The sequence below is a fragment of the Engystomops pustulosus genome, chromosome 1 (genome assembly GCF_040894005.1).
Source record: "Engystomops pustulosus chromosome 1, aEngPut4.maternal, whole genome shotgun sequence".
Lineage (NCBI taxonomy): Eukaryota > Metazoa > Chordata > Amphibia > Anura > Leptodactylidae > Engystomops > Engystomops pustulosus.
The window spans coordinates 172361227-172388144 of record NC_092411.1 but is presented as its reverse complement, the minus strand read 5'-3'; the positions used below and the strand labels follow the sequence as shown (position 1 = coordinate 172388144).

The 26918-nt window shown below is 44.4% G+C and overlaps 25 pseudogenes; all 25 read left to right on the top strand.

Moving 5' to 3' along the window:
- Positions 1-30: 30 nt before the first annotated feature.
- On the top strand, positions 31-149 carry LOC140109507 (5S ribosomal RNA; annotated as a pseudogene).
- A 70-nt stretch (positions 150-219) lies between these two features.
- On the top strand, positions 220-338 carry LOC140112766 (5S ribosomal RNA; annotated as a pseudogene).
- Positions 339-410: 72 nt separating this feature from the next.
- On the top strand, positions 411-529 carry LOC140113528 (5S ribosomal RNA; annotated as a pseudogene).
- A 263-nt stretch (positions 530-792) lies between these two features.
- On the top strand, positions 793-911 carry LOC140113527 (5S ribosomal RNA; annotated as a pseudogene).
- Positions 912-981: 70 nt separating this feature from the next.
- On the top strand, positions 982-1100 carry LOC140113526 (5S ribosomal RNA; annotated as a pseudogene).
- Positions 1101-1172: 72 nt separating this feature from the next.
- Positions 1173-1291, top strand: LOC140113362 (5S ribosomal RNA; annotated as a pseudogene).
- A 70-nt stretch (positions 1292-1361) lies between these two features.
- On the top strand, positions 1362-1480 carry LOC140096929 (5S ribosomal RNA; annotated as a pseudogene).
- A 70-nt stretch (positions 1481-1550) lies between these two features.
- On the top strand, positions 1551-1669 carry LOC140098968 (5S ribosomal RNA; annotated as a pseudogene).
- Positions 1670-1739: 70 nt separating this feature from the next.
- Positions 1740-1858, top strand: LOC140112777 (5S ribosomal RNA; annotated as a pseudogene).
- A 70-nt stretch (positions 1859-1928) lies between these two features.
- On the top strand, positions 1929-2047 carry LOC140106755 (5S ribosomal RNA; annotated as a pseudogene).
- A 71-nt stretch (positions 2048-2118) lies between these two features.
- LOC140104118 (5S ribosomal RNA) lies at positions 2119-2237 on the top strand (annotated as a pseudogene).
- Positions 2238-2307: 70 nt separating this feature from the next.
- LOC140105955 (5S ribosomal RNA) lies at positions 2308-2426 on the top strand (annotated as a pseudogene).
- Positions 2427-2498: 72 nt separating this feature from the next.
- Positions 2499-2617, top strand: LOC140113361 (5S ribosomal RNA; annotated as a pseudogene).
- A 70-nt stretch (positions 2618-2687) lies between these two features.
- On the top strand, positions 2688-2806 carry LOC140096907 (5S ribosomal RNA; annotated as a pseudogene).
- Positions 2807-2876: 70 nt separating this feature from the next.
- On the top strand, positions 2877-2995 carry LOC140098946 (5S ribosomal RNA; annotated as a pseudogene).
- A 70-nt stretch (positions 2996-3065) lies between these two features.
- On the top strand, positions 3066-3184 carry LOC140112776 (5S ribosomal RNA; annotated as a pseudogene).
- A 70-nt stretch (positions 3185-3254) lies between these two features.
- LOC140106749 (5S ribosomal RNA) lies at positions 3255-3373 on the top strand (annotated as a pseudogene).
- A 71-nt stretch (positions 3374-3444) lies between these two features.
- On the top strand, positions 3445-3563 carry LOC140104113 (5S ribosomal RNA; annotated as a pseudogene).
- Positions 3564-3633: 70 nt separating this feature from the next.
- On the top strand, positions 3634-3752 carry LOC140106861 (5S ribosomal RNA; annotated as a pseudogene).
- A 72-nt stretch (positions 3753-3824) lies between these two features.
- LOC140108361 (5S ribosomal RNA) lies at positions 3825-3943 on the top strand (annotated as a pseudogene).
- A 70-nt stretch (positions 3944-4013) lies between these two features.
- On the top strand, positions 4014-4132 carry LOC140101282 (5S ribosomal RNA; annotated as a pseudogene).
- Positions 4133-4204: 72 nt separating this feature from the next.
- Positions 4205-4323, top strand: LOC140094917 (5S ribosomal RNA; annotated as a pseudogene).
- Positions 4324-4393: 70 nt separating this feature from the next.
- LOC140108432 (5S ribosomal RNA) lies at positions 4394-4512 on the top strand (annotated as a pseudogene).
- A 70-nt stretch (positions 4513-4582) lies between these two features.
- On the top strand, positions 4583-4701 carry LOC140111412 (5S ribosomal RNA; annotated as a pseudogene).
- Positions 4702-4771: 70 nt separating this feature from the next.
- LOC140112957 (5S ribosomal RNA) lies at positions 4772-4890 on the top strand (annotated as a pseudogene).
- The last annotated feature ends 22028 nt before the right edge of the window (positions 4891-26918 follow it).

Sequence of the window (26918 nt, the reverse complement as noted above, 5' to 3'; positions counted from 1 at the left end):
GTAAAAGAAGGTTCAAATTGAACAGCTGCTGTCAACGGCCATTCTAAGCTGAATGTGCCTGCTCTCGTCAGATCGCAGCAGCAATGCAGCTTAAGGCTTGGCAAGTACCAGAATGGGAGACTGGCTGGGAATACCAAGTTCCGTTGACCTTTTTGAACCTGAAAATTGTGTTAGTTTCTCTAGGAGATAGTAAAAGAAGGTTCAAATTGAACAGCTGCTGTCAACGGCCATTCTAAGCTGAATGTGCCTGCTCTCGTCAGATCGCAGCAGCAATGCAGCTTAAGGCTTGGCAAGAACCAGCATGGGAGACTGGCTGGGAATCCCAAGTTCCGTTGACCTTTTTGAACCTGAAAATTGTGTTAGTTTCTCTGTCAAAGATGGTAAAAGAAGGTTCAAATTGAACAGTTGCTGTCAACGGCCATTCTAAGCTGAATGTGCCTGCTCTCGTCAGATCGCAGCAGCAATGCAGCTTAAGGCTTGGCAAGTACCAGCATGGGAGACTGGCTGGGAATCCCAAGTTCCGTTGACCTTTTTGAACCTGAAAATTGTGTTAGTTTCTCTGTCAAAGATGGGAAAATAAGGTTCAAATTAAACAGCTGCTGTCAACAGCCATTCTAAGCTGAATGTGCCTGCTCTCGTCAGATCGCAGCAGAAATGCAGCTTAAGGCTTGGCAAGTACCAGCATGGGAGACTGGCTGGGAATCCCAAGTTCCTTTGACCTTTTTGAACCTGAAAATTGTATTAGTTTCTCTGTCAAAGATGGTAAAAGAAGGTTCAAATTGAACAGCTGCTGTCAACGGCCATTCTAAGCTGAATGTGCCTGCTCTCGTCAGATCGCAGCAGCAATGCAGCTTAAGGCTTGGCAAGTACCAGCATGGGAGACTGGCTGGGAATCCCAAGTTCCGTTGACCTTTTTGAACCTGAAAATTGTGTTAGTTTCTCTATGAGATAGTAAAAGAAGGTTCAAATTGAACAGCTGCTGTCAACGGCCATTCTAAGCTGAATGTGCCTGCTCTCGTCAGATCGCAGCAGCAATGCAGCTTAAGGCTTGGCAAGTACCAGCATGGGAGACTGGCTGGGAATCCCAAGTTCCGTTGACCTTTTTGAACCTGAAAATTGTGTTAGTTTCTCTGTCAAAGATGGTAAAAGAAGGTTCAAATTGAACAGCTGCTGTCAACGGCCATTCTAAGCTGAATGTGCCTGCTCTCGTCAGATCGCAGCAGCAATGCAGCTTAAGCCTTGGCAAGTGCCAGCATGGGAGACTGGCTGGGAATCCCAAGTTCCGTTGACCTTTTTGAACCTGAAAATTGTTAGTTTCTCTGTCAAAGATGGTAAAAGAAGGTTCAAATTGAACAGCTGCTGTCAACGGCCATTCTAAGCTGAATGTGCCTGCTCTCGTCAGATCGCAGCAGCAATGCAGCTTAAGGCTTGGCAAGTACCAACATGGGAGACTGGCTGGGAATCCCAAGTTCCGTTGACCTTTTTGAACCTAAAAATTGTGTTAGTTTCTCTATGAGATAGTAAAAGAAGGTTCAAATTGAACAGCTGCTGTCAACGGCCATTCTAAGCTGAATGTGCCTGCTCTCGTCAGATCGCAGCAGCAATGCAGCTTAAGGCTTGGCAAGTACCAGCATGGGAGACTGGCTGGGAATCCCAAGTTCCGTTGACGTTTTTGAACCTGAAAATTGTGTTAGTTTCTCTATGAGATAGTAAAAGAAGGTTCAAATTGAACAGCTGTTGTCAACGGCCATTCTAAGCTGAATGTGCCTGCTGTCGTCAGATCGCAGCAACAATGCAGCTTAAGGCTTGGCAAGTACCAGCATGGGAGACTGGCTGGGAATCCCAAGTTCCGTTGACCTTTTTGAACCTGAAAATTGTGTTAGTTTCTCTATGAGATAGTAAAAGAAGGTTCAAATTGAACAGCTGCTGTCAACGGCCATTCTAAGCTGAATGTGCATGCTCTCGTCAGATCGCAGCAGCAATGCAGCTTAAGGCTTGGCAAGTACCAGCATGGGAGACTGGCTGGGAATCCCAAGTTCCGTTGACCTTTTTGAACCTGAAAATTGTGTTAGTTTTGTTTATGAGATAGTAAAAGAAGGTTCAAATTGAACAGCTGCTGTCAACGGCCATTCTAAGCTGAATGTGTCTGCTCTCGTCAGATCGCAGCAGCAATGCAGCTTAAGGCTTGGCAAGTACCAGCATGGGAGACTGGCTGGGAATCCCAAGTTCCGTTGACCTTTTTGAACCTGAAAATTGTGTTAGTTTCTCTATGAGATAGTAAAAGAAGGTTCAAATTGAACAGCTGCTGTCAACGGCCATTCTAAGCGGAATGTGCCTGCTCTCGTCAGATCGCAGCAGCAATGCAGCTTAAGGCTTGGCAAGTACCAGCATGGGAGACTGGCTGGGAATCCCAAGTTCCGTTGACCTTTTTGAACCTGAAAATTGTGTTAGTTTCTCTGTCAAAGATGGTAAAAGAAGGTTCAAATTGAACAGCTGCTGTCAACGGCCATTCTAAGCTGAATGTGCCTGCTCTCGTCAGATCGCAGCAGCAATGCAGCTTAAGCCTTGGCAAGTGCCAGCATGGGAGACTGGCTGGGAATCCCAAGTTCCGTTGACCTTTTTGAACCTGAAAATTGTTAGTTTCTCTGTCAAAGATGGTAAAAGAAGGTTCAAATTGAACAGCTGCTGTCAACGGCCATTCTAAGCTGAATGTGCCTGCTCTCGTCAGATCGCAGCAGCAATGCAGCTTAAGGCTTGGCAAGTACCAACATGGGAGACTGGCTGGGAATCCCAAGTTCCGTTGACCTTTTTGAACCTAAAAATTGTGTTAGTTTCTCTATGAGATAGTAAAAGAAGGTTCAAATTGAACAGCTGCTGTCAACGGCCATTCTAAGCTGAATGTGCCTGCTCTCGTCAGATCGCAGCAGCAATGCAGCTTAAGGCTTGGCAAGTACCAGCATGGGAGACTGGCTGGGAATCCCAAGTTCCGTTGACGTTTTTGAACCTGAAAATTGTGTTAGTTTCTCTATGAGATAGTAAAAGAAGGTTCAAATTGAACAGCTGTTGTCAACGGCCATTCTAAGCTGAATGTGCCTGCTGTCGTCAGATCGCAGCAACAATGCAGCTTAAGGCTTGGCAAGTACCAGCATGGGAGACTGGCTGGGAATCCCAAGTTCCGTTGACCTTTTTGAACCTGAAAATTGTGTTAGTTTCTCTATGAGATAGTAAAAGAAGGTTCAAATTGAACAGCTGCTGTCAACGGCCATTCTAAGCTGAATGTGCATGCTCTCGTCAGATCGCAGCAGCAATGCAGCTTAAGGCTTGGCAAGTACCAGCATGGGAGACTGGCTGGGAATCCCAAGTTCCGTTGACCTTTTTGAACCTGAAAATTGTGTTAGTTTTGTTTATGAGATAGTAAAAGAAGGTTCAAATTGAACAGCTGCTGTCAACGGCCATTCTAAGCTGAATGTGTCTGCTCTCGTCAGATCGCAGCAGCAATGCAGCTTAAGGCTTGGCAAGTACCAGCATGGGAGACTGGCTGGGAATCCCAAGTTCCGTTGACCTTTTTGAACCTGAAAATTGTGTTAGTTTCTCTATGAGATAGTAAAAGAAGGTTCAAATTGAACAGCTGCTGTCAACGGCCATTCTAAGCTGAATGTGCCTGCTCTCGTCAGATCGCAGCAGCAATGCAGCTTAAGGCTTGGCAAGTACCAGCATGAGAGACTTGCTGGGAATCCCAAGTTCCGTTGACCCTTTTGAACCTGAAAATTGTATTAGTTTCTCTGTCAAAGATGGTAAAAGAAGGTTCAAATTGAACAGCTGCTGTCAACGGCCATTCTAAGCTGAATGTGCCTGCTCTCGTCAGATCGCAGCAGCAATGCAGCTTAAGGCTTGGCAAGTACCAGCATGGGAGACTGGCTGGGAATCCCGAGTTCCATTGACCTTTTTGGACCTAAAAATTGTGTTAGTTTCTCTATGAGATAGTAAAAGAAGGTTCAAATTGAACAGCTGCTGTCAACGGCCATTCTAAGCTGAATGTGCCTGCTCTCGTCAGATCGCAGCAGCAATGCAGCTTAAGGCTTGGCAAGTACCAGCATGGGAGACTGGCTGGGAATCCCAAGTTCCGTTGCCCTTTTTGAACCTGAAAATTGTATTAGTTTCTCTGTCAAAGATGGTAAAAGAAGGTTCAAATTGAACAGCTGCTGTCAACGGCCATTCTAAGCTGAATGTGCCTGCTCTCGTCAGATCGCAGCAACAATGCAGCTTAAGGCTTGGCAAGTACCAGCATGGGAGACTGGCTGGGAATCCCAAGTTCTGTTGACCTTTTTGAACCTGAAAATTGTGTTAGTTTCTCTATGAGATAGTAAAAGAAGGTTCAAATTGAACAGCTGTTGTCAACGGCCATTCTAAGCTGAATGTGCCTGCTCTCGTCAGATCGCAGCAGCAATGCAGCTTAAGGCTTGGCAAGTACCAGCATGGGAGACTGGCTGGGAATCCAAAGTTCCGTTGACCTTTTTGAACCTGAAAATTGTGTTAGTTTCTCTATGAGATAGTAAAAGAAGGTTCAAATTGAACAGCTGCTGTCAACGGCCATTCTAAGCTGAATGTGCCTGCTGTCGTCACATCGCAGCAGCAATGCAGCTTAAGGCTTGGCAAGTACCAGCATGGGAGACTGGCTGGGAATCCCAAGTTCCGTTGATCTTTTTGAACCTGAAAATTGTGTTAGTTTCTCTATGAGATAGTAAAAGAAGGTTCAAATTGAACAGCTGCTGTCATCGGCCATTCTAAGCTGAATGTGCCTGCTCTCGTCAGATCGCAGCAGCAATGCAGCTTAAGGTTTGGCAAGTACCAGCATGGGAGACTGGCTGGGAATTTCAAGTTCCGTTGACCTTTTTGAACCTGAAAACTGTTCAATTTCCTTTGACAAAGCCGAAGCCAAGCTGTGGAATTATATTCCTAAAGTATATATTCAGGTCACAAAAATAACTAAGAAGACTGATCTACCATTTTGAGGATGCTATTCAGTTGAAAGATTCGCTGGATAGGGAGGCGGATAGTTTATTGAAAAAAACCTGGGAGTGCGCCATACTTAATTTAAAGTCTAACATTGCCACAATATCTGTGGTCCATACCCTCTTCCATTGAGTAGCTGAATTGGAGAACCATATTAGAGATGGAACCCCAGAAGTATTAGTAAGTATCTTCCCCACGTTAAAAGCAGCCACAGCGTTTATTGCAATCGTTTCAACAGAAGGTGTTAGAATCAGTTCTAAAGAAGGGAATGAATTTCAAGAATGATCTGTCATATATTTTTTAACTATTCTTATGTGTATGATTGCATATACTTACGATATATCTCCTGCATTTTCATTTCTGTAAACTATATACAAGTTAACCGATTTGTTTGCGTTTAAGTTGCCGGATGTGACGCGAGCAGTCATTGATTGTTCAGGTGTGTTTCAGGGTTTAAAGTGTTGTTTTTAATGGTGCTGTGCATACCATGATTAAGGCTCCGTAGCGAGCTGAAACGCGTAGGCTTTTTGCCTTTGTAACCTGCATCGTTCATGCACTTATTTGGTGCTTTTTAATGGATATCCAATAAAGTGATTTTTTGAATTTATTCATGTGCTCCGGCTACCCCAGTTTTTCCTTGGATTGCTCTACTTGCCAGACACCGTTGCAGCACGTGTGTGGAGAACCACGACATCCAGACCTGCCAAGGGAAATGTGAGTGTACTTTTTACTCTTTGTGGACTTATAGTATTGAAGCTCTGGCAGCTTCGTTTTCCTCACTATCCCACACACACATTGGGCGGTCTATATGAAGATTTCCATGCCTTCCGTGTTATATATTGGTTCCTGCATGGGCGCATAGACATTGATATTTTTGCCACGATTAGGCTACTTTATGCCCGCAAACAGGATCAAACCACAACGGTGGTTCTTCACTTTTTTGGACATTTTATTTATATATTATATCCATTTTTCTATCTTTGGACTGCTCTCCTGCTACCTCTACAACTAACGCAACCATGGCTCACGAACATAGGCTACAAAAACTAGCTTCTATTTTCGGACGTAACTCAGACAACATAACCTCTCTCCCTACCAACTATAAAGAATATCTACATCAATGGGAGAAATTGTCTAAACAAGAACTTCGTGTGTGGTGGGACCACAACACTCTTAGATCCTACCTTGAAAAGGACCTCGTCCCTAGAGGTTTGAGGATCTATAAAACCCCCACCACAATTTTTTGTGATGAATTTCAGCAAAAATGGAATGACATCCTATCTAAATGTTCCAGTGAGCTAATGCAACTTATTGTTTCCTACGAAGAGAAAAAGTTAATAGATTTAAAAGAACAAATTTCAGCTGTGGAGGAACAATTAATTGCGTTTAAAGATGATCTGGACTATGCACAATTACGATCTAAAATACAAAAAGACCTGGACATGACAGAAGAAGACATTACAACAATAAAGAAAAGGAAATATGAAAGGGACGTGGAAGATTATGCTAAATATCAAATTTACGATTGGAAATTACATCGTCCCAAAAATTACAAAAATATCAAATCCATTCTGAAGAAAAGATATGATTCACAAACTTCTGATGCTTCAGACACCCAAAGAAAAGTAAATTTTACATCATCTGAAGGTGAAACATCGGACTCACAAGTTAATAATGCCAAAAATCCACCGGGCAATAAAAGAAGATATACCAAAAGCAAAACTCTCCCGAATAATCCATCAAAAAACGGGGCAAGCGAAACAGACGAAGAGGCAACAGAAAGGAGATACACAACGCGCAAAAACAAGAAATAGATAATAAACCTGAATTATTGGATAATGTCATTGTATTGTCTCCCACGATTCTATCTGAAGATAAATTATCTGTCTTAGCCAAAGGTCTGAACTATGTCCCATCTCAGGACTTCGACATTTTCCAGACCCTACTGGACGTAAATCGTTTTGTAAGGACACTCACGGTTAAAAGACATTTTTTTGTTGATGATTCTGCTTCGGATTTTCATGCTTGCTCCGCAGCTAATGCTTTTTCTACTTCCCAGGTGGACAATGAATTCACTGACCTCCTGTTTCATGAACAAAATGCCATTTTGGATTTACATGAGCTCAGTGAATTCACAGACGTTCCGACAGTTGACATCTCTAATGTTAAGCATGCTATGGTTAATAATGAGTTTTACCCGAAAAAATCTAGAACACCTGCGCTTGATATGTTTCAAACACTAGTAGAAAAGGAGTTACATATCCTGAACAAAAGAATTCAATCTACCAGATGAACACATAAACGTAACCTCAATGGCGCACAATTCAAAGCCATGCACACACTAAAAGAGAATACCCACCTTATAGTCCGCAAGTCAGACAAGGGGGGCTCGGTAGTGGTATTTGATTCTGGTTTATACATACAATTGGCGAGAGATATTTTATATGACCCGAATACATATGTCAGACTGCCGTCAGATCCCACGCCCTCTACTCTTTGTATCCTCAACCAACTCATTAATGATGGCGTGTCTTTGGGAGTTCTGGATGCTAAAACGGCCAAGTATTTGGTTATTGAAAATTCTAGTATGCCGGTATTCCACGGCCTTCCCAAAACACATAAAAATGTTTTTCCGCCTCCCCTTCGCCCAATCATCTCAGGCATTGGGTCTCTCAATGAGCGACTCAGTGCCTGGGTTGATGCACACTTACAACCCCTTGTAGTGAGAACTCCAGGGTTTCTAAAAGACAGTTCGGATGTGTTACGTACCTTTGATGAATTCAAATGGAATAAGTCATTTTTGTTTGGTACCTGCGATGTTGTCAATTTATATTCTTGCATCCCTCATGCCCTAGCCATCGATGCCATCCACTACCACCTTAACAGATATAGTCAATTTTATTCTGACCTAACAATGTTTCTATTATTGTGTGTTGAATATTTACTCAACAACAATTTTTTTATGTTCAATGGTGAGTATTTTTTACAAATTTGTGGTGCCCCAATGGGTTCAAAATTTTCCCCATCATTAGCCATACTTTTTGTGGCTTGGTGGGAAGAGAGAATTATTTTTTCTACCTATAATCCTTTTTTACAAAATATTATTTTTTATGGACGGTATGTGGATGACATCCTGATGGTATGGCATGGCGATGAAAAGTTATTTTCAGACTTTGTTATGTATATCAATGACAATGACCTTAATTTAAAAAAACATCTACAGATATACACTTTTTGGATATAAATTTAAAAGGTATACCAAACAGAGAGATTGTTGTTACCACCATGTACTCCAAACCACTAGCAGGCAACTCTATTTTGTCTGCATCCAGTTGCCATCCCCCTCACACTGTGCATGCAATTCCATACAGTGAATTCTTACGAGCACGACGTATTTGCTCCACCGATGTGGAATTCCATTCACAGTCACTCAACATTGAAAATAAACTTAAAAAGAGAGGGTATTCTCCACTCCTGTTGAAAAATGCTAGGGAAAAAGCCGAAAAAATAAATAGGAAAAATTTATTGAAGAGAAAGAACAGTTCCACTTCTGATTTAGTTACTACACATATACCCACCTTTAGCACTCCCTATAGCACACAATTCAACAGTATTAAAAACATTATTCGGAAATATGTTCCTGTATTAAATCAAGACAACATTTTGTGCGAAATAATGAAGAATGGACATAGGAGTGTTGCCAAACGTGGTAAAACCCTTGGCAATATTTTGTCACCCAGTGTCCCCAATACTAATGCAAAACCCCGCAGTTGGCTGTCTACGACAGGTTTCTTTAAATGCGGAGGCAACAGGTGCAACGTTTGCGTTTATGCAGCTAACAAAACAGCAGAGTTCAAAACCGACACGGGCACAAGTAGAAAGATAAAAACTTTCATTAATTGCGACACACAATACGTGGTCTATATCATCCGATGTACATGCTGTTCTGTTATCTATGTCGGTTGCACAATACAAAAACTTAAAACAAGGATAGCTCAACATTTAACCAGTATAAAGAATGGCGACCTTAATGCCTCAGGAGCCGCCAAACATTTCATAGAAGTACACAGGGGTGAACCTAGCCTTTCTGCTGCCTGAGGCGAGCTATAAAAAGACGCCCCCCCCCCCCACTCCATATATGTATTACATCAAGGAGTGTCAGGACCAGACCCAAATCATATTGGTTTAATTTGAAAATAAAGCTATGCAAAATACATAAGAGTGTGCCACCATGTACTATATAATGCACACAGCGAGCTACCATATAGAACAAAATACATACAAGAATCAATACATCATGCCACCATATATTATAAAATACATCCAGCGTCCTCCATGTAATATATAATAGATCCAGTGTGCCACCGTATACCATATAATACATACAGCGTGCCGCCATATACCATATAATACATACAGCGTGCCGCCATATACCATATAATACATACAGCGTGCCGCCATATACCATATAATACATACAGTGTGCCACCATATACCATATAATACATGCAGTGTGCCGCCATATACCATATAATACATACAGCGTGCCCCCATATACCATATAATACATACAGCGTGCCGCCATATACCATATAATACATACAGCGTGCCGCCATATACCATATAATACATACAGCGTGCCTCCATATACCATATAATACATACAGCGTGCCCCCATATACCATATAATACATACAGCATGCCGCCATATACCATACAATACATGCAGCGTGCCGCCATATACCATATAATACATACAGCGTGCCGCCATATACCATATAATACATACAGCGTGCCGCCATATACCATATAATACATACAGCGTGCCACCATATACCATATAATACATACAGCGTGCCGCCATATACCATATAAAACATACAGCGTGCCACCATATACCATATAATACATACAGCGTGCCCCCATATACCATATAATACATACAGTGTGCCTCCATATACCATATAATACATACAGCGTGCAGCCATATACCATATAATACATACAGCGTGCCGCCATATACCATATAATACATACAGCGTGCCGCCATATACCATATAATAATACAGCGTGCTGCCATATACCATATAATACATACAGCGTGCCGCCATATACCATATAATACATACAGCGTGCCGCCATATACCATATAATAATACAGCGTGCTGCCATATACCATACAATACATACAGCTTGCCCCCATATACCATATAATACATACAGTGTGCCGCCATATACCATATAATAATACAGCGTGCTGCCATATACCATACAATACATACAGCTTGCCCCCATATACCATATAATACATACAGCGTGCAGCCATATACCATATAATACATACAGCGTGCCGCCATATACCATATAATACATACAGCGTGCCGCCATATACCATATAATAATACAGCGTGCTGCCATATACCATATAATACATACAGCGTGCCGCCATATACCATATAATACATACAGCGTGCCGCCATATACCATATAATAATACAGCGTGCTGCCATATACCATACAATACATACAGCTTGCCCCCATATACCATATAATACATACAGCGTGCCGCCATATACCATATAATACATACAGCGTGCCACCATATACCATATAATACATACAGCATGCCGCCATATACCATATAATACATACAGCGTGCCGCCATATACCATATAATACATACAGTGTGCAGCCATATACCATATAATACATATAGCATGCCTCCATATACCATATAATACATACAGCGTGCTGCCATATACCATATAATACATACAGCTTGCCCCCATATACCATATAATACATACAGTGTGCCTCCATATACCATATAATACATACAGCGTGCCCCCATATAATACATACAGTGTGCCGCCATATACCATATAATACATACAACGTGCCGCCATATACCATATAATACATACAGCGTGCCGCCATATACCATATAATACATACAGCGTGCCGCCATATACCATATAATACATACAGCGGTATGCTGTATGTATTATATACTATATGGCGGTATGCTGTATGTATTATATGTATATTGTATGTATTGGCATGCAATACATACAGCGAGCCGCTATATATATATACACACAGTATACACACACACACTCATACAGCTTGTACACATATATACAGCATATATACTCATATAGCATGCATATACACACACTCACCACACACATACAGTATACACACACTTATATACAGTCATACAGTACACATATACACACACTCACCATACAGTATATACATGTATACAGAGATGCATATAAATATACATGTGTGTGTATATATATATGTGTATATATATGTATACACATGTAAATTTAGATGCATCTTAGGATATAATAAATACATACTTACCATGACAGCGGCCGCGGACGGGTGAAGCAGGCGGCCGGGAGAGTCGGGCGGGCCACGGAGGCATGAGGCTGACGGCCGGGAGTTGTGGGCCGAGGAGGCTTGAAGCGGGCGGCTGGGAGAAGCGGGCGAGCCGCGGAGGCGGGTGGCTGGGAGTGGCGGGCTGCGCACGAGTGAAGCGTGCGCCCGGGAGACACTGGCGGGCTGCGCAGGTGTGAGGCCGGCGGCTAGGCCGCGGACAATTGAAGCAGGCGGCCGGGCCGTGGAGGCGGGCGGCCAGGAGTGGCGGGCCGTGGATGGGTGAAGCGGGTGGCCGGGAGACGTGAGCAGGCCGCGGAGGTGTGAGGCGGGCGGCCGGAAGTGGCGGGAGAGGTGGGCGGCCCGCGGATCTATGAGGCGGGCAGTCGGGGACAGGGGAGGCGGGCCTCAGATGGGAGACGTCGGCTGGCCAGAGGCAGAGAGGGAGGGGGGCGGACCACGGACTGGAGAGGCGAGCCGGGGGTCCGGGAGAGGAGGGTCAGAAGGCGGCCGCAGACAGAAGGGGCCGAGCTGCGGTGAGTGACCAGCCTGATGCCGCCCCACTGTCCACCAGGAGGCGGTGCCGCCTGAGACGAGTTTCTCAACTCGCCTCATGGTAGGTGCGCCCCTGGAAGTACATGATAAAAACCTTTTTGGTTTTTCCTTCTTCGGCATTGAACATGTTAATCAACCCTTAAGGGGTGGCATTGGAGGAAACTCCTCCTTAGGAGGGAGGCTTTCTGGATTCTTGCATTTCATTCCGTATGGATACCTGGAATTTATTTCAAGAATGATCTGTCATATATTTATTAACTATTCTTATGTGTATGATTGCATATACTTACGATATATCTCCTGCATTTTCATTTCTGTAAACTATATACAAGTTAACCGATTTGTTTGCGTTTAAGTTGCCGGATGTGACGCTAACAGTCATTGATTGTTCAGGTGTGTTTCAGGGTTTAAAGTGTTGTTTTTAATGGTGCTGTGCATACCATGATTAAGGCTCCGTAGCGAGCTGAAACGCGTAGGCTTTTTGCCTTTGTAACCGGCATCGTTCATGCACTTATTTGGTGCTTTTTAATGGATATCCAATAAAGTGATTTTTTGAATTTATTCATGTGCTCCGGCTACCCCAGTTTTTCCTTGGATTGCTCTACTTGCCAGACGCCGTTGCAGCACGTGTGTGGAGAACCACGACATCCAGACCTGCCAAGGGAAATGTGAGTGTACTTTTTACTCTTTATGACAATCTGTTAGTAGTGGGCACTAGAGATGAGCGAGCACTTAAATACTCGGGTACTCGTTATTCGAGACGAACTTTTCCCGATGCTCGAGTGCTCGTCTCGAATAACGAGCCCGATTGAAGTCAATGGGAGACTCGAGCATTTTTCAAGGGGACCAAGGCTCTGCACAGGGAAGCTTGGCCAAACACCTGGGAACCTCAGAAAAGGATGGAAACACCATGAAAATGGACAGGAAACAGCAGGGGCAGCATGCATGGATGCCTCTGAGGCTGCTTAAGTGCACCATTATGCCAAAATTATGGGCAACAGCATGGCCATGACAGAGTGACAGAATGAAACAAGATAGCATCTAAAACATCCAATAATTGACCCTGACACTATAGGGGACGGCATGCAGAGGCAGCGGCAGCAGCTGCAGGCTAGAGAGTGGCATGGCGACATACCCTAAATGGACTCAGGCTTCAAACCAATGGGTGGCAGAGAGGAACCAAAGGAGGTGAGCAAGAAGCGCTCAAATAATATCGGTACATGATAAAAGTTTGCCAGTATATTTTGTGGATTACACAGCAGGGTGGCGACAAAGTTAACATGGAAGCCATGAAAACAACCCAAAATTCTGCCTGACACAGCTCGTTTGATAAGGGGACCATGTATGGAGGCAGTGAACTAGTAGTAGATTAAAGGTGCTGCAGTTAAAACTATGTTAGTTGGATCTTGGCATGGAGCTGGCGCTCCGCTGCCAGGCGAGCTTTCGCCAATCCAAGCCCCTGTCTCTAGGCTACTCCCCAAACAGCACTTCTAAGAACCTTTTGTATAAGATCAAGTGTAGTAGCGTTCTTATAAGTTTGGGATATGGCGGGTGAGGGGAATGTAAACAGATGTGCAAGAAGCGCTGAAATAATATCGGTAAATGATAAAAGTTTGCCAGTATATTTTGTGGATTACACAGCAGGGTGGCGACAAAGTTAACAAGTTTGATGTGGAATGCCCTGTAATAGCTCTTGGGCGGTGTGCCTTTTATCGCCTAGGCTCAGCAGTTTGAGCACCGCCTGCTGTCGCTTAGCGACGGCACTGCTGCTGTGCCTAGAGCTACCGACTGATGGCGCCATGGCCACGGATGGTAATTCGGAGGAGGAGGAGGTGGAGGAGGGGTGGGAGGAGGAGGAGGTATACTAGGCCTTTGAGACCTGGACCGAGGTAGGCCCCGCAATCCTCTGCGTCGGCAGTATATGACCAGCCCCAGGGTCAGACTCGGTCCCAGCCTGCACCAAGTTAAGTGTAGTAGCGTTCTTATAAGTTTGGGATATGGCGGGTGAGGGGAATGTAAACAGATGCGCAAGAAGCTGCCAGGCGAGCTTTCGCCAATCCAAGCCCCTGTCTCTAGGCTACTCCCCAAACAGCACTTCTAAGAGAACCTTTTGTATAAGATCAAGTGTAGTAGCGTTCTTATAAGTTTAGGATATGGCGGGTGAGGGGAATGTAAACAGATGCGCAAGAAGCGCTGAAATAATATTGGTAAATGATAAAAGTTTGCCAGTATATTTTGTGGATAACACAGCAGGGTGGCGACAAAGTTAACAACTTTGATGTGGAATCCATGAAAACAACCCAAATTTCTGCCTGACACACCTCGTTTGATAAGGGGACGATGTATGGAGGCAGCTATATGGACGACTTTTGGAGGTAGCAATGGAGACAACGTGTGGAGGCTGCTATGGAGACAATTTAATTTGGATAGTGCCTGTATGTGGCAGTCCAAAAAAGTTTTCAAACCAGAGGAGCAGGTAGGTGGCCCTCCAGAAAAATGAAATAGATTGAGTGCCTGTATGTGGCAGTCCAAAAAAGTTTTCAAACCAGAGGAGCAGGTAGGTGGCCCTCCAGAAAAATGAAATAGATTGAGTGCCTGTATGTGGCAGTCCAAAAAAGTTTTCAAACTAGAGGAGCAGGTAGGTGGCCCTCCAGAAAAATGAAATAGATTGAGTGCCTGTATGTGGCACTCCCAAAAATTGTTTAAAACAGAGGACCGGGTCGGTGGCCCTCCAGAAAAATTAAATGCATAAAGTACTATAGCTAGAGCCAGTGGGCCCTGTCAAAAAATAGCCAGTTTCCTCTGCTTTAGTGTACAAAGAGGAGGAGAAGGAGGAAAATGAGGAGGAGGAGGAGGAGGAGTGGATAAATTATTCAGGTTGAGCTTCCTTCACCTGGTGGAGATTGGAAATTATGAGAAATCCAGGCTTTATTCATCTTAATAAGCGTCAGCCTGTCAGCGCTGTCAGTCGACAGGCGTGTACGCTTATCGGTGATGATGCCACCAGCTGCACTGAAAACCCGCTCGGACAACACGCTAGCGGCAGGGCAGGCAAGAACCTCCAAGGCGTACAGCGCCAGTTCGTGCCACATGTCCAGCTTTGAAACCCAGTAGTTGTAGGGAGCTGTGTGATCATTTAGGACGATGGTATGGTCAGCTACGTACTCCCTCACCATCTTTCTGTAAAGATCAGCCCTACTCTGCCGAGACTGGGGACAGGTGACAGTGTCTTGCTGGGGTGACATAAAGCTGGCAAAAGCCTTGTAAAGCGTACCCTTGCCAGTGCTGGACAAGCTGCCTGCTCGCCTACTCTCCCTCGCTACTTGTCCCGCAGAACTACGCATTCTGCCGCTAGCGCTGTCAGAAGGGAAATACTGTTTCAGCTTGTGCACCAGGGCCTGCTGGTATTCATGCATTCTCACACTCCTTTCCTCTCCAGGGATGAGAGTGGAAAGATTTTGCTTGTACCGTGGGTCCAGGAGAGTGAATACCCAGTAATCGGTGCTGGAATAAATTCTTTGAACGCGAGGGTCACGGGATAGGCAGCCTAGCATGAAATCTGCCATATGCGCCAGAGTACCAACGCGTAAGAATTCACTCCCCTCACTGGCCTGACTGTCCATTTCCTCCTCCTCCAACTCCTCTTCTTCTGCCCATACACGCTGAACAGTGAAGGACTCAACAATGGTCCCCTCTTGTGTCTCGCCAACATTCTCCTCCTCTTCCTCCTCATCCTCCTCCACCTCCACCTCCTCCGATATGCGCTGAGAAACAGACCTAAGGGTGCTTTGGCTATCAACAAGGGAATCTTCTTCCCCCGTCTCTTGTGACGAGCGCAAAGCTTCCGACTTCATGCTGATCAGAGAGTTTTTCAACAGGCCAAGCAGCGGGATGGTGAGGCTGATGATGGCGGCATCGCCACTGACCATCTGTGTTGACTCCTCGAAGTTACTCAGCACCTGACAGATATCAGACATCCACGTCCACTCCTCATTGTAGACTTGAGGAAGCTGACTGACCTGACTACCAGTTCTGGTGGAAGTTGACATCTGGCAGTCTACAATCGCTCTGCGCTGCTGGTAAACTCTGGATAACATGGTTAATGTTGAATTCCACCTCGTGGGCACGTCGCACAACAGTCGGTGAGCGGGCAGTTGGAGGCGGCGCTGCGCTGCCCTGAGAGTGGCAGCATCTGTGCTGGACTTCCTGAAATGCGCACAGATGCGGCGCACCTTCGTGAGCAAATCAGACAGATTGGGGTATGTCTTGAGGAACCGCTGAACTATGAGATTTAACACATGTGTCAGTCTGCCGAGTTGCAGAGCCGCCACCAGGTTACGGCCGTTGTCACACACAACCATGCCTGGCTTCAGGTTCAGCGGTGCCAGCCACAGATCAGTCTGCGCCGTGATGCCCTGTAATAGCTCTTGGGCGGTGTGCCTTTTATCGCCTAGGCTCAGCAGTTTGAGCACCGCCTGCTGTTGCTTAGCGACGGCACTGCTGCTGTGCCTAGAGCTACCGACTGATGGCGGCATGCCCACGGATGGTAGTTCGGAGGAGGAGGAGGTGGAGGAGGGGTGGGAGGAGGAGGAGGCAGAGTAGGCCTGAAAGACCTGGACCGAGGTAGGCCCCGCAATCCTCGGCGTCGGCAGTATATGACCAGCCGCAGGGTCAGACTCGGTCCCAGCCTCCACCAAGTTAACCCAATGTGCCGTCAGCGATACATAGTGGCCCTGCCCGGCAGCACTCGTCCACGTGTCTGTGGTCAGGTGGACCTTGTCAGAAACGGCGTTGGTAAGGGCACGGATGATGTTGTCTGACACGTGCTGGTGCAGGGCTGGGACGGCACATCGGGAAAAGTAGTGGCGGCTGGGGACCGAATACCGAGGGGCGGCCGCCGCCATGAGGTTGCGAAAGGCCTCGGTCTCTACTAGCCTATAGGGCAGCATCTCCAGGCTAAGCAATCTGGAGATGTGGACATTAAGGGCTTGGGCGTGCGGGTGGGTTGCATTATATTTCCGTTTCCGCTCCAGCGTCTGGGGTATGAAGAGCTGAACGCTGGTGGATGCTGTGGAGGATCGTGGAGGCGACGATGGGGTTTTTGTGCCAGGGTCCTGGGCAGGGGGTTGACTATCAGCTGAAACAGGGGAAGGAGCAGTGGTGTGCACGGCCGGAGGTGAACGGGCTTGGTGCCACTGAGTGGGGTGTTTAGCATTCATATGCCTGCGCATACTGGTGGTAGTTAAGCTAGTAGTGGTGGAACCCCTGCTGATCCTGGTTTGGCAAAGTTTGCACACCACAGTCCGTCGGTCATCCGGTGTTTCCTTAAAGAACCTCCAGACTTCTGAAAATCTAGCCCTCGCCGCGGGAGCCCTCGCCACGGGAGCTTCACTACGTGACACATTTGGCGCTGATGCACCTGCTCTGGCCCTGCCTCTCCGTCTGGCCCCACCACTGCCTCTTCCAACCTGTTCTGGTCGAGGACTCTCCTCCGTCTCAGAAGCACTGTGTTCACCCGGCCTCTCAACCCAGCTTGGGTCTGTCACATCATCATCCTCCGATCCCTCAGTCTGCTCCCCCCTCGGACTTCCTGCCCTGACAACAACCTCACCACTGTCTGACAACCGTGTCTCCTCATCGTCGGACACCTCTTTACACACTTCTTCCACTACGTCAAGAAGGTCATCATCACCCACAGACTGCGACTGGTGGAAAACCTGGGCATCGGAAAATTGCTCAGCAGCAACCGGACAAGTGGTTTGTGACTGTGGGAAGGGTCCAGAAAACAGTTCCTCAGAGTATGCCAGTTCAAATGCCAAATTTTCCTGGGAGGGGGCAGACTGGGGGGGAGGAGGCTGAGGTGCAGGAGCTGGAGGAGTGCCGATTTCGGTGACATGGGTGGACTGCGTGGAAGACTGACTGGTGGACAAATTGCTCGAAGCATTGTCGGCAATCCACGACATCACCTGTTCGCACTGTTCTGGCCTCAACAGTGCTCTACCACGAGTCCCAGTAACTTCAGACATGAACCTAGGGAGTGTAGCTCTGCGGCGTTCCCCTGCTCCCTCATCAGCAGGTGGTGTCTCACCCCGCCCAGGACCACAGCCTCTGACCCCTGCAGTAGTTGGACGCCCACGTCCCCGCCCTCGTCCTCTACCCCTAGCCCTCGGGTTAAACATTTTGAAAATGAAAGTGTAAACTTAAATTTTTTTTTAACTTTTTTTTGTGTTTTTTTGTGTTTTTTAGTTTTTTTTTGTGTTTTTTAGTTTTTAAAACCAAACAATGCTATCCTATTGCTATGGCTATTTTCTAGCCAAGTATGAAAGCACACTGCTATGCCAGATGAGATGACGCTGAGTTATGAAAAAATAAACGTAAAATCAAAAAGGAAATGGCAGACTGTGCCTAATTGAAATCCAACCCCTAATAAATTTTCCCACTTCGGTCTTTGCGATGGATATGTGCGTCACTAAGCGCTAAACACAGCGGTCGCAAGTCTCACTCCAAATTCCTGACAATTGGCTAGTATATGCACTGCAGCAAGGACAGCCACCAGCAGATCAACCAGAAATAAAATATATATAACGCTATTGTAGGCGTAAGTAAGCCGTTTGGATTCTCCTTTGGCTATTTTCTAGCCAAGAATGAAAGCACACTGATGAGATGACGCTGAGTTATGAAAAAATAAACGTAAAATAAAAAGAAACTGCCAGACTGTGCCTAATTGAAATCCAACCCCTAATAAATTTTCCCACTTCGGTCTTTGCGATGGATATGTGCGTCACTAAGCGCTAAACACAGCGGTCGCAAGTCTCACTCCAAATTCCTGACAATTGGCTAGTATATGCACTGCAGCAAGGACAGCCACCAGCAGATCAACCAGAAATAAAATATATATAACGCTATTGTAGGCGTAAGTAAGCCGTTTGGATTCTCCTTTGGCTATTTTCTAGCCAAGAATGAAAGCACACTGATGAGATGACGCTGAGTTATGAAAAAATAAACGTAAAAGAAAAAGAAACTGCCAGACTGTGCCTAATGGAAATCCAACCCCTAATAAATTTTCCCACTTCGGTCTTTGCGATGGATATGTGCGTCACTAAGCGCTAAACACAGCGGTCGCAAGTCTCACTCCAAATTCCTGACAATTGGCTAGTATATGCACTGCAGCAAGGACAGCCACCAGCAGATCAACCAGAAATAAAATATATATAACGCTATTGTAGGCGTAAGTAAGCCGTTTGGATTCTCCTTTGGCTATTTTCTAGCCAAGTATGAAAGCACACTGATGAGATGACGCTGAGTTATGAAAAAATAAACGTAAAATAAAAAGAAACTGCCAGACTGTGCCTAATGGAAATCAAACCCCTAATAAATTTTCCCACTTTGGTGTTTGAGGTGGATATGTGTGTCACTAAGAGCTAAACACAACGGTAGCAAGTCCCCCTGCAAATTCCTCACAATATGGTACTAGCTGCACTACTAGTGCCAGCAAGCCCAGCCACAAGCAAACAAAAAAAAAAAAAGTATAACGTTATTGTAGCCCTAAGAAGGGCTGTTGGGTTCTTGTTGAATCACTCCTGCCTAACACTATTCTAATAGAACACCCTAACGCTTTCCCTGACCAGCAGCAGCTCTCTCCCTAGCGGCATCCAGACACAGAATGATCCGAGCAGCGCGGGCAGCGGCTAGTCTATCCCAGGGTCACCTGATCTGGCCAGCCAACCACTGCTATCGACGTGTAAGGGTACCACGTCATGCTGGGTGGAGTGCAGAGTCTCCTGGCTTGTGATTGGCTCTGTTTCTGGCCGCCAAAAAGCAAAACGGCGGGAGCTGCCATTTTCTCGAGCGGGCGAAGTATTCGTCCGAGCAACGAGCAGTTTCGAGTACGCTAATGCTCGAACGAGCATCAAGCTCGGACGAGTATGTTCGCTCATCTCTAGTGGGCACTTCAAGACAGGAATTAATTCACCACAGGGACATCACGATAATGAATCTCCAGCAAATGGGCTGTATGATCAATGTGGAGAAATCCAAACTAACCCCAAGCATGAACATGATTTTCCTAGGTGTCTTAATAGCTTCCTCACAACAAATGTCTTTTCTCCCACTTGAAAAGAGGACAAATTTGAGACAGCAAACAACATCTCTTATAGAAATGTTGTACTATAAGAGAATTGATGAGAATCCTCGGGCTCATGACAGTGTGCATCCAGTGCATGCAATGGAGTCAGAGTCATACAAGGACTCTGCAAAATTGGGTGCTGGCCTCCTGGGACAAGAACCGTCGTCATCTAAACCAAAGTGTGGAAATTCCTGTACTAGTCAAACATTCCCTGGACTGGTGGACAATTTTGACAAACTTGGAGAAAGGAATACCTTGGCATCCATGATCAATTATAGCTATTCAGACAGACGCAAGTCAGTCAGGATGGGGAGCGAATGTGGCAAGTCATTCAATTCAGGGACTATAACAAAAGTCGATCAGGTCTCGATCCTCAAACTACCGGGAGTTAAGAGCAGTGTTAGAGACCTTAAAAGCCAGTACTCTAAGACTAAAGGACCAACATGTCAGAATATAATCAGACAACATCACCACGGTGGCATACCTCCGCAATCAAGGTGGATCAAGGCACCCAGATCTACTAGATCTTTCAAGATATTTGCATGGGCAGAGAACAATGTCTGCCCTCTATCAGCCATTCAACTAAGGGGAGAGGAGAATCAAGTAGCGGATTACCTCAGTCGACAAAAATTGTCCAAAACAAGTGGTGTCTAAATGAGGATATCGATCTACAGCTAACACAAAAATGGGGACAACCAGCGATAGACCTGTTTGCCTCCAGCAAGAATGCAAAGCTTCCTCATTTCTTCTCTTTAGAACTAGCAGTCCACTTCAGTCAAAAAGATGCTTGCAGCCAATCTTGGAGCGGGCCGCTTATGTATGCATTCCCTCCTATACCTCTTGTAGCATGAGTTTTCCAAAACTCAAGCGAGGGTAATTCTCATTGTACCCTGGTGGCCAAAAAAGAACTGGTTTCCTTGCTTAAGAAAGATGGCCTTGGTACAACCTCTCCAGTTCTATTCATGGATCCTGAAAGGATGCTGTTTACAACTCAGGGATTATCGGATAAGGTAATATCCACAATGAAGGCTAGTCATAAATCAGTCACTCACAAAATTTATTCCAGAATATGGAAAAAATGTATATCTTTTTGTGGCACGGTTCCTTCTAATCAATAGTCCCCTAATATTTTGAAGGTTCTGGACTTCCCGCAAGCAGGATTTGTTAAGGCATTGAAGACAAGTTCTCTCAAAGTCCAAATATCAGCCCTTAGTGATTTTTTCAACAACTCACTGGCAGAGCATAAGTGGATCCAGAGGTTTGTAAAAACCACCTCTTGATTAAGAAGACACTTAAAACAGAATATTCCAAACTGGGATCTGTCTCTAGTACTGAATCATCTTACAGGACTACCATTTGAACCCCTAGAGAGTGTAATGATTAGAGAGCTGACACTCAAGCTATTCCTACGGTATAACTTCAGCTAGGCGACTGGGAGAAATTCAAGCTCTCCACCCCAAAGAGCCCTATCTCAAAATATATGATGACACAGTGATCCTAACATTAGATATAGCATTCACACCTAAGGTGTCCTCGTAATCAGGAAATTGTTTTGCCTTCCTTTTGCCAGAATCCAAAAAACACCAAAGAATTGACATGTCATACATTGGACGTAAGAAGATATCTTTGTCACTACATAGACATCACCAAACCTTGGAGGAAAGACAACAATATTCTCTTACAGTGAAAAGCAAAGGCAAAAAGGCTTCTAAAACCTCCATTGCCCAATGGATGCTAATAACATGGACATTCCAGGGACTGTTAGGGCCCACTCATCCCATGGAGTGGCAGCCTCATGGGCTGAGAAACAGGGTGTCTCACTAGAGGAAATCTGTAAAGCAGCCACCAGGTCTAGTCAGGTAACCTATGCCAGATACTGTAGGCTAGATATTCAAAGTGCTAGGGATCAGGCCTTCGGAAGGAAGGTCTTACAGGCAGTTGTCTCCCCCTAGATATATTATCTGGTACATCTCCAGTTGGGGCCGTCATGGGGGACCCCATGGAAAATAAGAATTATTCTCACTCTTAATTCTGTTTCCATTAGTCCACCATAACAGCCCATATTTACAGTACTTCCCTCCCCTTTATAAGACTAGTGTAGTCTTGAAAATGTTATTGTTTTGCCTATTTTTTACTGTGTGTGATCATAACATATAATAAATGGGTTGCCACTGGGGTGTGGATGCAGGGGTGGGGCATTTAATCTCTATGCTTCCTGTCTCTACAGAGGTCAAGGGTCATCCTCCAGTTGGGGCCTTTATGGTGGACTAATGGAAACTGAATTAACAGTGAGAATAATTATCTTTTTTTTTATATAAAAAATTAATCTTTTTTTATTTATGCTTTACACATACAGCCCAAAGTTATACATTGTGGTACAGTATAAATACCGTATATTCTGGCGTATAAGACGTTATACGCCGGTAATTGACCGCCCGCCGGGTATTCACTGCGGCGGTCAGGTCGCGCTGCATGGAGAGCACTCACGGGCTGAGCCCTCTCCATAGCCGGTAAGTCTATGGTAGCATATTGCAGCAAAGGCTTACCGGCAACACCCGCGATCAGTGCTAGCATGGGCGCCGCCATCCTACCTGGGATCGCCGCTCCCCGTGACATCATCGGGGGCGGCAATCCGTCTCCATGGTAGCCTCGGGTCTTCGGAAGACCCTATTTCGTTTTAACACCTTCATTACAATGTGCTGATAGCACATTGTAATGAATGAGTAGGAAAATCCCCATATACTGCCATACTGTAGTATGGCAGTATATGATAGGATCGATCAGACAACCTAGGGTTAAAGTACCCTAGCGAGTCTGAAAAATAGTATAAATAAAAATAAAAAAAAGTTAAAAAAAAAAATTATAATAAAAAAACCTTAAATTTCAAATCACCCCCCTTTCCCTAGAACTGACATAAATATAAATAAACAGTAAAAATCATAAACACATCAGGTATCGACACGTCCGAAAATGCCCAATCTATCAAAATATGATAACGTTTTTTTAATGCGTCTAACCCCGTAACGGAAAATAGCGCCCAAAGTCGAAAATGGCACTTTTTTGCCATTTTGAAAAATATAAAAAATCTATAAAAAGTGATCAAAAGGTCGTAACATTTACAGTAAAATGGACGATGGTAATGTTGTTGTTGTATGCCTTATGTTTATGAGCAACAGTTTTCCTGCTATACACCTGCATGTCATAAGAATTTAAATTAAATAAAAGGACCATGTTAAATTCAAATCTGTTTTTTTTTTATTTTTACCGGTGTTTTGTATGCGTTGGAAAAGGGGTAGTCTTATATATATATATATGTATATATATATATGTATATATATATATATGTATATATATATATATATATATATATATATATATAAAATATATCTTAAACTCTATATTTTAACAGGAAAGTAGGGGGGTCGTCTTGTACACCAGGTCGTCTTATACGCCGGAATATACGGTATGCATAAAAATACATACATAGAAAATTATCACTTAAAACCATAGTAGTACCTTAATATCAAATATAGTACCATACAAAACCCCAATCATCCCCCACCCTTACTGACCAGGGAAATGGAAACAAAATGCTGCAGTTAAATAATTTCTTTTTTTAATTCCTGCCAGGCTGACCAATTTTTTTTTCAAACTACTCAAACATTCAAATTTTCTCTAATACATATTTTCATAAACAGCAACTTTTTAAAATAATTTTCCTATGGCGAAAAAGAAAGAGCAAGACCATTCATCCAATTTCTTGCAATTCCAATTTTCGCCAATAGCGTAATTTTCACCCCGTGCTTTCCAAAATCCACTTATCAACCACCATATACAGGAGCCATTGTCTGCACCTGCTGTGGCAGTTGGAAGCGGAGCCGAGATTGATTGCTTTTCTGTATAATACAGCTTATGTGTGAGGTAAGATGTGAGGTAAAATGTGAGGTAATATGATAACCAATATAAACAATAAATATAATACAGCTTAGGTTGTGTTCACACATTACACTTTGTTTGCGTTAACACATGCATTTTCAAATGCATCACAACAGTTTAGAGGAGATTTGCCAGTCAAGAGGAGATTTGCCTAATTAAATTGTTGTCAACATTGCATTTACAAAACGCAAGCATTAACGCAATGTTAACAAGGTTTTAACACATATGTGTTAACAAAATGTAATGTTGACAACAATGTAATTAGCTGCAATGATGATGCAACATGTGAATGTAGTCTTAGGTATGAGGTAAGATGTGAAGTAATATGTGAAGTAATATGATAACCACCATATGCAGGAGCCATTGTCTGCTATGGCAATAAGCAACCAATCACAGCTCAGCTTCTATTTTGCTGCAGGTAATTAATATGAGCTCTGAACTTTAATTGGTTACTATAGTCAATGAGTATAATACAGCTTATGTGTGAAGTAGAGTGAGTGAAAGAGAAAGGGAAAGGCGGGGAGAGTGAGACTCGCAGGGAGAGTGAGTGACTGACAGTGAGTGTGAGTGAGCAACAGAGAGACAGCCAGTGAGTGTGAGTGAGAGACAGATGGGGCGAGTGAGTGACAGAGAGAAAGGCGAGGAGAGTGAGTGACAGAGATACAGACAGGGAGAGTGGGTGACAGAGAGACAGTCAGGGAGAGTGAGTGACAGAGACCGCCAGTGTGTGGCTGAGTGAGAGACAGGGAGAGTAACTGAGAGACAGGTAGAGTGTCTGAGTGAGCAACAGACAGGAAGAGTCACTGGGAGACAGGGAGAGTGAATGAGTGACAGACAGGGAGACAGATATGCATGGATATATGATTTTTTTTTAACCAATTCTATTTTGTTATAGCTAAGTGCAGTTATTTACTATCCTGGGAAACGCCAGGATCTACAGCTATTCTTATATATATAGCTGAATTTACGTGTGTGTGTTTGTATAGGTATGTATGTCCGCTAAAAGAATCTGTACTGTCACATTTACAATACAAAATTTTGCAGTTGGAAGCTGAGCCATGATTGGTTGCTGTTCTACCACAGGTCATTAATATGAGCTCTGAGCTGTGATTGGTTACTATAGGCAATGAGTATAAGATGCTTATGTGTGAGGTAAGATGGATAGGGATACAGAGATAGGGGGAGATTGTCTGAGGTAAAACTGTTACAGTTGTCTTAGGTGTGAGGGTGCTGGTGACAGACAGTCATTGGAATGAGAGGGCCGGCGACAGGCAGTCATTAAAATGAGACTGCTAGCGACAGAAAATCACTGAAAGAGACTGCTGGCGACAGTCACTGGAATGAGAGTGCTGACGACAGACAGTCACTCGAATGAGAGTGCCGGTGAAGGACGGCCACTCAGATGAGAGTGCTGGCGACAGGCAGTCAAAGAAATGAGACTGCCAGCGACACAGTTACTGAAAGAGACTGCCGGCAACAGTCAGTCACTTGAATGAGAGTGCCGGCGAGGGACAGTCACTCAGATGTGAGTGCCAGCGACAGACAGTCACTGAAATGAGACTGCCATGGACAGATAATCACTGAAAGAGACTGCCGGTGACAGTCACTGGAATGAGAGTGCCGACGACGGACAGTCACTCAGGTGAGAGTTCCGGCGACAGACAGTCACTGAAATGAGAAAGGCAACGACGGATAATCACTGGAATGAGACTCGAATGACAGTGCCGGCGGGGGACAGTCACTCAGATGAGAGTGCCGCCGAAAGACAGTCACTGAAATGAGACTTCCAGTGACAGTCATTGAAAGAGACTGCCAGTCACAGCCACTTGAATAAGACTGCCAGTAACAGTCACTGGAATGAGACTTCCGTCGACAGACAGTCACTGGAATGAGAGTGCCGACGACGTACAGTCACTGAAATGAGACTGCCGGTGATAGAAAGTCACTGAAATGAGACTGTCAGTGATAGACAGTCACTGGATTAAGAGTGCCAGCAACAGACAGCCACTGAAATGAGACTGCTGACGGCAGACAGTCACTGAAATGAGACTGCTGACGATAGACAGTCACTGAAATGAGACTGCCGGCAACAGTCACTTAAATGCGACTGCTGGCAACAGACAGTCACAGAGACACATATAGATACATATAAAATATTTTTTGTTAACCCATTCTATTTTGTTGTACCTAAGACAAGTTTTTTACTATCCCAGACAACACTGGGAGCTACAGCTAGTAATAAATAAGGGGTTTCCCATCCATATTATATTCTTTTTGCTACTCAGGGAAGGATATAAATTGTCGGTCCCAAAATACTTGTGATATATAACAAATGCCCAATCCATATATGTGTATCAACTATTTTCCTTACATCTTCAAAATTACTATTGTACCATAACGGTATAAATACTAGTACACCCTCAAACCCACCAATTACTTTCCCACAAATTCTTCCATAATTCTTGAAGTAAGTGACAAAAAGACAATTCCTTAAACCACACACATACAAACTGTCCAGTTTCCAATATTTCAAACAGTGAACCAGAACCTTTCCCTTTTAAAATCAATACCCTTGAAAATTTGGATTCCTTCCACAAATCAAGTGAGAGGATCTTATATAGATCCGCTATATAGTACCCTTTAAAATCTTTACTTAAATACTTGAACTTGAACTAACACTCTTTCTACCTCAAATGAATCTGTTAACCAACCTCTCTATTAACCTAAATGTTTTTTCATCTATCCAAACCGGAGAAGCTGCTAGCACATACAGTAATTGTGGAAGAATCACCATTTAAGTAACCTAATCGTATCCTATCAACCCAAACCTATAAGATTTTAAATCTTATTTTACAAATAAGAGCCATAAGGTTGAATTCCACATATTCTCTAACATATTTAC